Genomic DNA, 11,186 nt, shown 5'->3' on the forward strand with positions numbered 1-11,186 from the left:
ATTGTCGAAGCTGCACAAATAAAAAAACATAGCTCATCTCCTCCCACCTCGCGTGTCGCGTTGCACCTCCCAGCCATCTTCGTGCACCTCCTTCTCTTCCATCCTCTGCGCATGCCCGGCTCACACTCGACAGCTAGTCTGCCTGCCGCGTCCTCATTCCCATCCTTCACCATAAGGGGATCACGTAAAGATTATTCTCCCAATTTTTTTTCTTGAATGTGTCGGACATACTAAAGCTCTTTGAAAAGGTGCTAATGGAGTTAATTGAACCGGTTTTCATCCAATAGTTGCAGCCTTACATGGATTATTAATAACAACGTTTGGTTGTGCATTGCCTCATTTCCTTACATGCTAAATACATGCTAGGGCAATACCTTGAATCCAAATCCTATAGTCCTCACGATTGTGGTAAGGTGCTTCTTGTAAGAGAAGAGTACTTCTCGCAAGTGAAGAGTAGCTTCACATTTTGAGAAAAAATTTCATTAAGTCACGAAGTGCCATATCCTCCATAAGGTGATTCTCGTCATAAAGAGAGTAGCTATTATCAAGGGAATCCCTTGATAAGACCCCCTCTCTCACGCACACGCAATGGCAAAAGAGAAAATATTGGATAAATTTGACGGCGTTGGGTTTCACATTGGCAAGTCAAGCTTAAGGGATACCTCATGAAAAAGAAACTTTGGAGTGTTGTAAATCCATTAGCACAAGGGGAAACCATACAAACTAGGGCCGCCGTTGCACAGTTCGAAAGAAAAGATGAACAAGCCCTAGCTGTAATCAGCACGACACTAGATGATAATTTTGTGCATTATATAGATGAAGCTAGATCTGCTCTTGGCACTTGGCAAACATTGGAATGTATGTTTGGTGCGAAATCTAAGCATTCTAAAATTTCACTCAAGATACAATTATATGGCCTAACAATGAATGAAGGAGAGGATCTTTCTAGCCCCATCGATAGGGTAAAAATTATTTGCACACAACTTGTCTATATAGAAGCACCAGTTGAAGAAGAAGATAAAGCAGTGGTTCTCCTTAAAGCTCTTCCTCCAGAATACAATCAGATTGTCACAGTGCTGAAAGAGAAGGAACACATACCGAGCTCGGGGAGCGTCATCAATTCATTGCACGAAGAGGGAAAGAATCACGACAAAAGCACTGAAAGAACCTCAAGTGGAGCTTATGCAGTCACAAATGGCAAAAACAAAAGATGCAAACATTGTGGGAGAAGCAACCATCTGGCTAAGGATTGCTACAAGATCAACCCATACAATATTTGTGGCAAAAAGACACATGGACCAAAATTTTGTTTCTACAAAGATCAAAGCTCTAGCACAAACAACTGCAACAACTTCAAAGATTGTGATAGAAGCTCCAACAACAAGAACAAAGGCAAAGTCAATGTAGTCACTGAAGATTCTGAACATGAAGATGCCAAGGCACACATGTGCTACGTCAACAATATCCTTTAAGCACCTATTTCTGCCTACCACCTTGTGGGAATACAATTTGCAAGGAGAGGCAAATCATTTGGCCTACACCCTATTGTTAAATTCTCTAGGGAAAGACAACTTTTATTTACTTACACTCTACTCTCTAGGGGAGGTAAAAACACTTTTGTGAGCCTATCTGGATGGGAGACATAGACCCCACCAAAAGGACACCTTGACTCAGTGCTGCACATGAAATTTAAGGGGAGGATTTTTGGATATGCATGCCATAATCCACATGGGAATAAAGTCTAGGCCACTTGGATGGATTGGATAGAGCTATGGTCCAATAAAAACAAAAATATAAAAGGTGTCCCTCTCCTCATTTAATAATCTAGTGGTCCTTGAAGACGATCACTCTCTTTCATTTAATGCGAGCACCTTTTTCAGAAGGTAGATGCGGTGCATTTGATACAGCTTACGTCATCACTAGAATTCAAAAAGTTACAAAACTATCAAGTGGTGGAAGATTTTGAAACTTTTGATACTGTCAATGTGTCCGGAACGTCCAATATCCTAAAAATGAATGTCCAATTGCCTAGCTTCGACATCCAAAGAGGCAAAGAATGTTAAAAACCCCTAAAAGAACATTTTACTAACGGCGCGTGAGGGGGCATTCCAAAATTTTGGAATGCCTCATCGCGCGCCGTTAGTAAAAAGCCCATTTTTTCCTCTTTTAGAGAGCTTTTTGAGAGGAAAATGTCAAAAAATCTCTAAAAAGGCCTCCATCTATCACGTAGGTTTTTTCTTCATCATCTTAGCCTTAGAGATCATAATTTCACGTCCATAAGAGTGAGCACACACACCCATTGTTACAATTCTCCAAAGTGTATTTTGATCACACACACACACACATAGACAGACAAATATAACATACACACAAACACACAGAGACACAAATATAACATACACACAGACAGACAGACACACACAGAGACACACACACTCACAAACACACAAACACACAAATATAACATACACACACACACACAAACACAAAGAGCCTCTCTCTCTCTCTCTCTCTCTCTCTCTCTCTCTCTATATATATATATATATATATATATATATATATATATATATATATATATATATATATATATATATATATATATATATATATATATATATATATATATATATACTATAGGCATGCGTAGAGAGGCACAACCGGTGTGCATGTCTCTATGCGCGCCTTTAGTACTGTGCATCCACCAGTGTATGTGTTTATGTGTGAGTGTTATAGAGAGAGGAAGTAAGGCGGGGGAAAGAGAGAGAGAGAGAGAGAGAGAGAGAGAGTCTTTCTATTACCTTATACTAACGGCGCGAGGAGGTTTTTTTTGAGGTCAAAACATGCTCCACGCGCACCGTTAGTAATGGGAGTCTCTCACTCTCTCTCTCTTTAAATATGCTAAGCTATAGAAAGGAGAGGGAGAGAGAGAGAGAGAGAGAGAGAGAGAGAGAGAGAGAGAGAGAGCATGGTGCAAAAGTGCAATAGAGAAACATGGGTAGGCTTTCTTGAAAGATAATTGTCCAAAAATCACTAAAAGGAGCTTTGTACTAACGGCGCGCAGAGGGGCATTCTAGCATTTTAGAATGCCTCCTCGCGCGCCTGAAGCAAAAAGCCCATTTTTTGGGGTTTTTTGACATTTTTTGCCTCTCCGGATGTCGGAATGAGACAAGTAGACATTCGTTTTTAAGGTATTTTGGCGTTCCGGACGCATTGGTGGTGTCAAAAGCCTCAAAATCTATCACTATTTGACAGTTTGTGACTTTTCAACTTTCACTGATGACGTAAGCTGCCTTGAATGCGCCGCACTTGCCTCCTGAAAAAGACGCTCACATTAAATAAAAAAGTGACCGTTTTCAAGGACGATTGGGAATATAAATCTACTTTTTAAAGTGTCTGTTTGTCCTTTTGGACGTACTCACAAGGTGCAAGTGCATTTTAAAAAAAGTTTCTAGAGAGAGAAATACAATTTCTTACAAGGCCCTCCAAATGACCTCTGAAATTTTCTAATGATAAAAAGAGAGTCTTATAAGACAAAAACATGGATCATTTATAATGCATTTCTTTTACATTTGCTTACTCTTTTGTGTCATTGTAAGCATCATTAACAAGGTTCATATTATCCTTAAGCTATGTTCTTTGCATGCATTTAGCATCTTTGAAAGGATAATTCTTAATTTAAATAAGATACTGTCAGTAATCTTACGATTTCTTAATACCTTGTGTTTGTGTCGAAGGATGAACTTGGGTTGGAGCTCGTTTGCTTCATCCTCGATCTCTAATGGGTCGTGTACTTTCCTTGTTTCTTCTCGTGCTTCTAATTTCCTCGTGGATTGTCTGTTTGGAGTGTCATTTGCTTCAACATGTTTGTGAGTGAAAGCTCTACGTACATGACATTATAAATTTCTCGCAATGAATCCATGAGTTTGTTGTAGCTAATCCTTTTCTTCATTTGTTCATAACGCAAGACTTAAGCATCCAAATTGCAATTTAAGCATAGGACATGTATTGGGGAAACATTGCTAGTAAGCTATTGAGTGCATTCCGAGCCAAAACAGGCAAGGTCAAAATAGCCCTTTAATTAATAATCATTTTTTGGTAAGTAGTTAAAATGTGGATTTGGGACCCTATAAATTTGTGATTAGGCTCTATCTACCCGACCTATCAGTTTGGTGATGATTGGACCTTATTTGCTTGGTGAATCATCAAGGTTTGCTTTTGTATATGTTATGATTAGTTTTTCTATTTGACATATATTTGAGTGTTTCAATGAGTAGACAGGGACTGAGTGTGTTATCCAAGAAATTGACAACCTCTTATAGCCTCTATGCAATAGTCGTGCCAACTTCATCCCACGTTATGACATTTATGTATGTGGTTCTTGCTATCTCTACAATAAGATATAGTGAGGCTTAGCAACCCCCAAACTTACAGCTTCTGTCAATTTTGAGCTATGTGAAACCTCCTCTAGTAACCTAAGGTTTTGCACCAACTTGGGAAAATGTTTGATTTCACTCTTGCAAATGATAGGGGTTTGCCATGAACTTGTTGGAATTTATTGCCATCTACATATCAATATGCATATGTAAGCTTAGTAACATGCAATTTCTTGAACACTGCTGGGTTGGTCAGCCTTTGACTTTGCCATGTAGAGGTCAATTGGAACCTTATTCCTTAACAATCTTCATGCAGACATTTGTTGGTAGATTTTGATGGAATTTGTGTTAACTAGTAGCTTCCAACGACAACCATATAGTCTAGTAGTGGCATCTGCTTTGCAAAGGTATGGCTAGAAGATCTAGAAATTTTAAATGGTTTTTTTGATTCCTGGTATAGGAGCTAAACTTGGTGGAGTCGCAGTTCCCCCTTCCTAGGGTGATCATTAATCTTTTCTCCAAGGGCAAGATGCAATGCCGTCTGTCTCTAACTATGGAGGCATGTGGCTAGGTTTGGCAGTTTGTCTTCTAGCCTATATATGCAGAAAGAGGGGGATCACTTCCAAATATGCATTCAACCCAAGTTAGGGGTGCCCTTCCTTAGGGGCCCTAGGATGCAATTCTCTGCCGATTGCTAGAGGGCAAGAGGGGAGGCAACCCAACATTTTTGGGCAGCCCTCACCACAACGTTATTGAGGTAGCCAAAGCGTGAAGGAGGGGAGCAACCCATCGTTTTTCATGGGCAGCAGGATCCGTGATCAGTGATCATCTCCACGGTGTAGTAGCACTTCAAGGTAGCCTTTTACAGGACTTGTGCCCATGCAGTAGCAGGTCTCCTTGACAAATACCTAGATCCACATCTAGATCTAGCCAGGAGGAGATGCACCAAATCTATGATCTCATAGCATGTTGGAGGTGATGCACATGCTGATATCATTTTAGTGGTCTCATGTGCAGGAGAATTTGGCAATGTCAGTAGCAGTCACAGTTGTGTGCACCTTTGGTCTATCCAATGGGCATGTCTATGTCGGACCACCCTTGGTCACATGTATGCATGGAAAGCCTTTCCTAGATCTCTCCCTCTCTCTCTCTCTCTCTCTCTCTCTCTCTCTCTCTCTCTCTCTCTCTCTCATTCTCAAATGTCATGTCTCTCTCTCTGCCTAAATGATATCTCTTCTCTCCACACGTGTGCCTTGTTCATGTGTTTGGCATTGCAAGTGTTGTAGATTGGAGTTGAGGTACCCATCGGATCACGAGCTAGTTCTTGTCTTCATTGCATCTTCTGTTGCCACCTTTGACACTAAAGTCCATCAAACTTCTTAACACTCAATGAATTTGTGTAGATTCTATTAGCTGAAAGATGCTCTCAATCACATGGTTCTCATCATTAAGTAGGAAAGGGCAAGGCTAGAGATCATTCGAACCAGTTCTTGTCTTCATTGCATATTCTTTTGCCACCTTTGACAGTGAAGACCATCAAACTTCTTAACACTCAATGCATTTGTGTAGATGCTATTAGCTAAAAGATGCTCTCAGTCACATGGTTCCCATTACTTAGTAGGAAAGGGAAAGGCTAGAGATCATACTAACACCAGCAATGTAGCCATGCATAGACATAGGTGATCATATTATCAAACAAAACCTGGTTGAGAAAAAAAAGTTGACATAGTCACGAGATTGATGATGACTACAATGACAGATGGGAGGTAGACACTGACCATCACGAGAACCACAAATATTGGGAGAGAAAACTAGATCACAATGATAAACCTAGACGATGACTACAATGACAGATGGGAGGTAGACACTGACCATCACGAGAAGCACAAATATTGGGAGAGAAAACTAGATCACAATGATAAACCTAGACGTTGAGAAAAAAATTCTAGTCATCATATATAATCTTGGCATGGAGGGGGGTCCAATGATCTAAAAATAGCATTTCCCACTTTCAAAGGTAGTACAAGAGATGACCCAGACATTCATATTTAGGTGTTTGAGGATACATGAGGTGAAGATAATTGGGCTAAGCATTTTCCACAAACTCTCAAAGATGTTGCACAAAAATGGTACTATTGCTATCCACTCCGTAAGATGAGCACATACAGAAAGTCGGAAAAAGGCTTCTTGCTAGGAGAAGAGTGAAGAGATTACTAGACAACTAAACAAGCTGCCCTCAAAAAAGCATATGCGCACTTGGTTTCTAAGTGGATTTAGAAGCAAGAAGCTCGGATAATAGGAAGTACCAACACCTATCAGAAAATTTAATGATCTGGTGTAAAGAGCTCTAAAATTGGAACAACAAACTAAGAAGGAGAAGGGGTGTGGAAAAGCAAGCTCCATTTTTAGTGAGTTAAGGCACCTGGGTTGATACAAGCTTCACAAATTTTGGAATGCAATTGGAAAAGTACTTCCATGGATTTTATAGTGTCCCTACCAAGAACTCTAAGAGGGAAGAATTATATTTGGAAGTGGTTGACCATTTGAGAAGATGGCTCATTTTACACTACCGTCCAGACTGTCAAAGCTCCATAAGTGCACGACTTATTTATTTTGAATATGCTTAGATTACATCAATTACCTCAACCTATTGTGTTTCTTTTGATAGAGATCAAAAGGTCACAAGTCATTTTTGGCATTAAGTGTGTGCCAAGTTAGATGTCACTCTCAATATGAGTAGTGGCGATCACCCTAAGACCGATGGTCAAATTGAGGGTGAACCATATTTTAGAAGATATGTTACGGGATTATGTCTCAAACAGATAGTCTGGCTGGGATAATCATCTTCCATTGATAGGATTCTCTTATAATAGCCATCCACATAGAGCCATAGAATTTTGTAATGGCTATTTCCCACACAGGAGCAATAGGCATTATGGGAATGATTACCCGCAACTACATTATATGAACATCAACATATAGAATGACAATAGAAGTAAGTACACAATACGCAAGCACAAAAAACCTCTTGCTTCATTCATGTGTGATCCAGACACAGAGTTACAACAGTAGATGCCATGAATATCATAGGGATTGGTTGAGTTACATCAAAAGACAGGTATGCCCCTCCATACACAACCGCTGCTCCAGCGTAGATCGAGAACGGTGCACACACTCCTGTCCCATGATATCCTGTGAAGAACTGCCGCTACGGCTGCCGCATACCGCATGGCTCCTGATCCACAGTGTCCAGACCTTCGCAGGACCGCATGTGCGGATAATGCCGTTACACGTGGCACGCACGGTGGATTGCGCGAACCCACACTCCGCCCCTCCGGTTGGAAGGTTCCGATTGTTGATCTGCACCCTGCTCTGGTGAAGAGGAAATATCAATGTATCCAAAGCCTCTAAAATCTGCAGTATGTGCCCGATAGACCTCATCCAAAAGATGTGGATCTATCTCAATATGTTCTAGCCAAGGAGCTCGAGGAATAAACTGTGTTGGCAAAGAAATAGATTGAGGTGCCTGTGGCAAAGGAGCAAGAGGCGTATGTAAAGAATAATAGCGAGAAAGGTATCTATTAAGAGAAGACCAAAATGGAGGCCAAGGTGGTAGACTGAGAGAAAAAGAATGAGCCAAGCTCTCCACCCAAAAACAGACCCTGCGCCGTTCCTTACGAAATCGACGAATCATTTTCTGCAAACGAGATACATGAGCCTGGGCTTCAGCACAATCCTCTCTATCTTGTGCCCAATCAGCAACATCAAAACCCTCGGGAACAACACTCTTACCTTTGTCAATGTTGGATGACTCGGGTTGTTGCACCACAACCTGCTGAGTGGGTGGTTGTACTCTCACCTCAGCAGCCAAGCGTGTATTCCAGCTTTGCAGTTGATTATCCAAAAAAACATGGAGATCCTCTTGCATCTCCACTGCCAATGCATCCAAATCATTCATATTGATCATTACATCACCAAGGTGCGAGGCTAAGTATGAGGCCAGGCTATGCTGCGTTCTCAACTGAAGAAGTTCTTGTTGAATAGAGGCCACAAACTCGGCATTAGCCCCTCGCAACATCTGTATTTTTGACTCTTGCTGGCGAGTTGTTGCAGTCAACTCCTCATTTTGAGTGGACAACTCGGCAATGCAAGTCTGCGAGGCCGCTACCTACACTTCCAGCTCATTTACTCTTCCCTCTCTGGTGGGGGCTGGCTAGGCCGCACGAATAGACTCTGTAAGTCTGCTCAAAAAAGTGCCGCATGCCTGTAATTGGTCAGCAGGGGTTGTTGCCATAGCCTCCCAAGGTAGCGCTGTGGGAAGAGTACCTCCCGTCGATGCAGCCGTATTGGTAGTGCTAGAAGTTTTCGATTGAGCGGGAACATCCGCAACCGGAGAGCCCATCCTCAGTGGAGTAGCACTGCCCACTCTCTCCTGCATTCGGCGGCGCCATTGAGCCACCGCAGAATCCTCCGAAACAAGAGATGCAGTCGCCGGAGGTGGTGTAGAAAATTGTTGTTCCTCCCTGCTGCGCTTGCGGTTTGCTGATCCTGCACCTGCAGTGGCCATCTCCTGGGCTCCAGAGGATACCACTGTTGTCGATGGACCCGGAAAATCCCCAGTGCCAACATGTTGCTGCTGTGTTTCCCTCTCAGCAGGCACTGCCAAACTTTGCGTTTGCGACAGAGGAGCAACAGTCCCTTGGACCACCAATCGATCATCTTCAAAATGGCAGAGAGGACGCAGGGCAAGAGGAGAAACTTCTCTTAAAGGAAAAATCAATGTGAGCAGTTGGCCAACTTTTGTATTGGTTGGGGTATTTCTCCCCAACTGTGCCATCACTCTTTGGCACTCCGCCAGCAGTCGTTCTCTGACAACCGCTGCCCAAGCTACTGGCCCAAAGTTGGCCGAATGCAAAACATTTCTTGCTCGGGTCGAAATGGTATAGGTTTTGGCTTGTAGCCAAATCGCCTTGAGAAACCATCGATCCGCATCCCTGGTTGCTACATCTGACAACCCTGAAAGCTTATATTCCCCTTTTATTTTCAAGCCAAACTCTTGCTCGACATCTGCAGCAGGGATCACATGAGAGGCGCGCACCACGCCATCGTTGGGCAAACAACAACACTTGGAGATCCTTTCTGTTGTTAACTGAATCTGTTGATTATTCAGCACCACAATATCGCCAGCAGCCAGGTGCTCAATCAAACCTGCTGCCTGCGCCTACGGGTGAACTGGTATCCCTTGCCAATCCAAGTTGGCGAACACACGCAGCCACAAGTCTTGCAGCCATGCGTCCACTCGTCGAAGCGCTAGCTATTGTACAGGAGTGAAAGGGATACATTGCAGGAGGGAAGCTGTCATGGCGGCGATGAGATGAAGGAGCAGAGAGTATAGAACTAAGAGCGCGCGACACACTACACAGGAGAAACACAATAAGAATCGTCTGCATGTAGTAGTAACCCTTTCACCATGAGTTCCCAAAATAGGGCGATCCACAGTGTCGCAACCATCATAGTTCCTTGCCCGCTTTCCAAGATTGCATGCAAAAGAATCCCCAATCATGATTAGGGTGGCTTCCGGCTCTTGTACCACAGCAAAGGGGCACTGAATCGGGGTAGGTGAAACATAATGGCGCACTCGAAAACCATTGACCGGCACACAAATAACCTCCCCTCATAAATCCACCAAATAAAAAGAGATGGGCCCACATGCTTGAAAAATCCAGAATGGTCCTGACCACCGTAATTTAAGCTTCCCCGGCATCTTCCCGAGGCGAGAATTAAAGACAAGGACAAGCTGTCCCCGAACAAATTGCCGTGCTTTCGGGCGATCCAGCCATTTTTTCCTCCTAGACTGCAGATTCTGCAGCACCGCAAAGCTATTCAGCCGCTCTTCATCCAGTTCCTGCAAAACATCCAATCGATAAAACACAGAATCCTCCGAAAGAAGCCGATCCGGAATCAGCATCCACAGACTCAGGATCACATGCTCCACCTGGGTGATTGCCTCCATGCCAAATGCCAACTTAAAAGGAGTCAATCTTGTTGCCACTTTATAAGCTGTCCGATAGGCCCATAAGGCGGAAGGAAGTTTCATATGCCAATCTGTTCGATGCATATTCACTAACTTTGTTAGAATCCGAATCAATTGCTTACTAGTTGATTCTGCTTGCCCATTCGCCTGAGGATAATATGGAGAAGATTTCCTGTGTAGATTAGAGCATCGTTAGCTCGTTGCTCTGGTCGTATTCCTCCTAGCTGAGTCTTTGCATCCTTATTAGGAGCCATGTATGAGGATGCTTGTGGTGGCTGTGTCTTCACCGAGGACTTTGAAATCCACTTTTGATGCACTTTATTCGTGTAGCGATGACATTGATTCCCGGGTCGTTGATCTTCTTGAAGCTCGAAGTGTTCTACAGAGTCATAGAACTCGTCGTCTTCTTCATCTTTTGATTCTCCACATTTCTTTGTTTGGTCCTTATTTCGAGAGCTTGTTGATGTCTGGTTCTCTTCATTTTCCTGGATTACACTCACTGCAAAATAAGGAATGACATCATAGCCATTTTCATCACAAAACTTTGTTGTGGGAGCATTCTCCACGGCGCACACGTCTAGAGTAGCCAAGATGTGTTCCCATCCAAAAGGCTCTAACTCTTCTTCAGGCAATGGTTCTGGGATATAGTCGCTATCCTCTATAACCCGCTCTAGCAACATTCCTCACATTTCAAGCTACCACATTGTGAAGCTCCACAAATCCACAGTTCTTTAGGCTTACCTAACCAAGCTGGAAGTTCTGATCCTACTACTGTGGCG

This window comes from Adiantum capillus-veneris, chromosome 29, assembly GCF_014529385.1.
Source record: "Adiantum capillus-veneris isolate H3 chromosome 29, ASM1452938v2, whole genome shotgun sequence".
In the NCBI taxonomy this organism is placed as follows: domain Eukaryota; kingdom Viridiplantae; phylum Streptophyta; class Polypodiopsida; order Polypodiales; family Pteridaceae; genus Adiantum; species Adiantum capillus-veneris.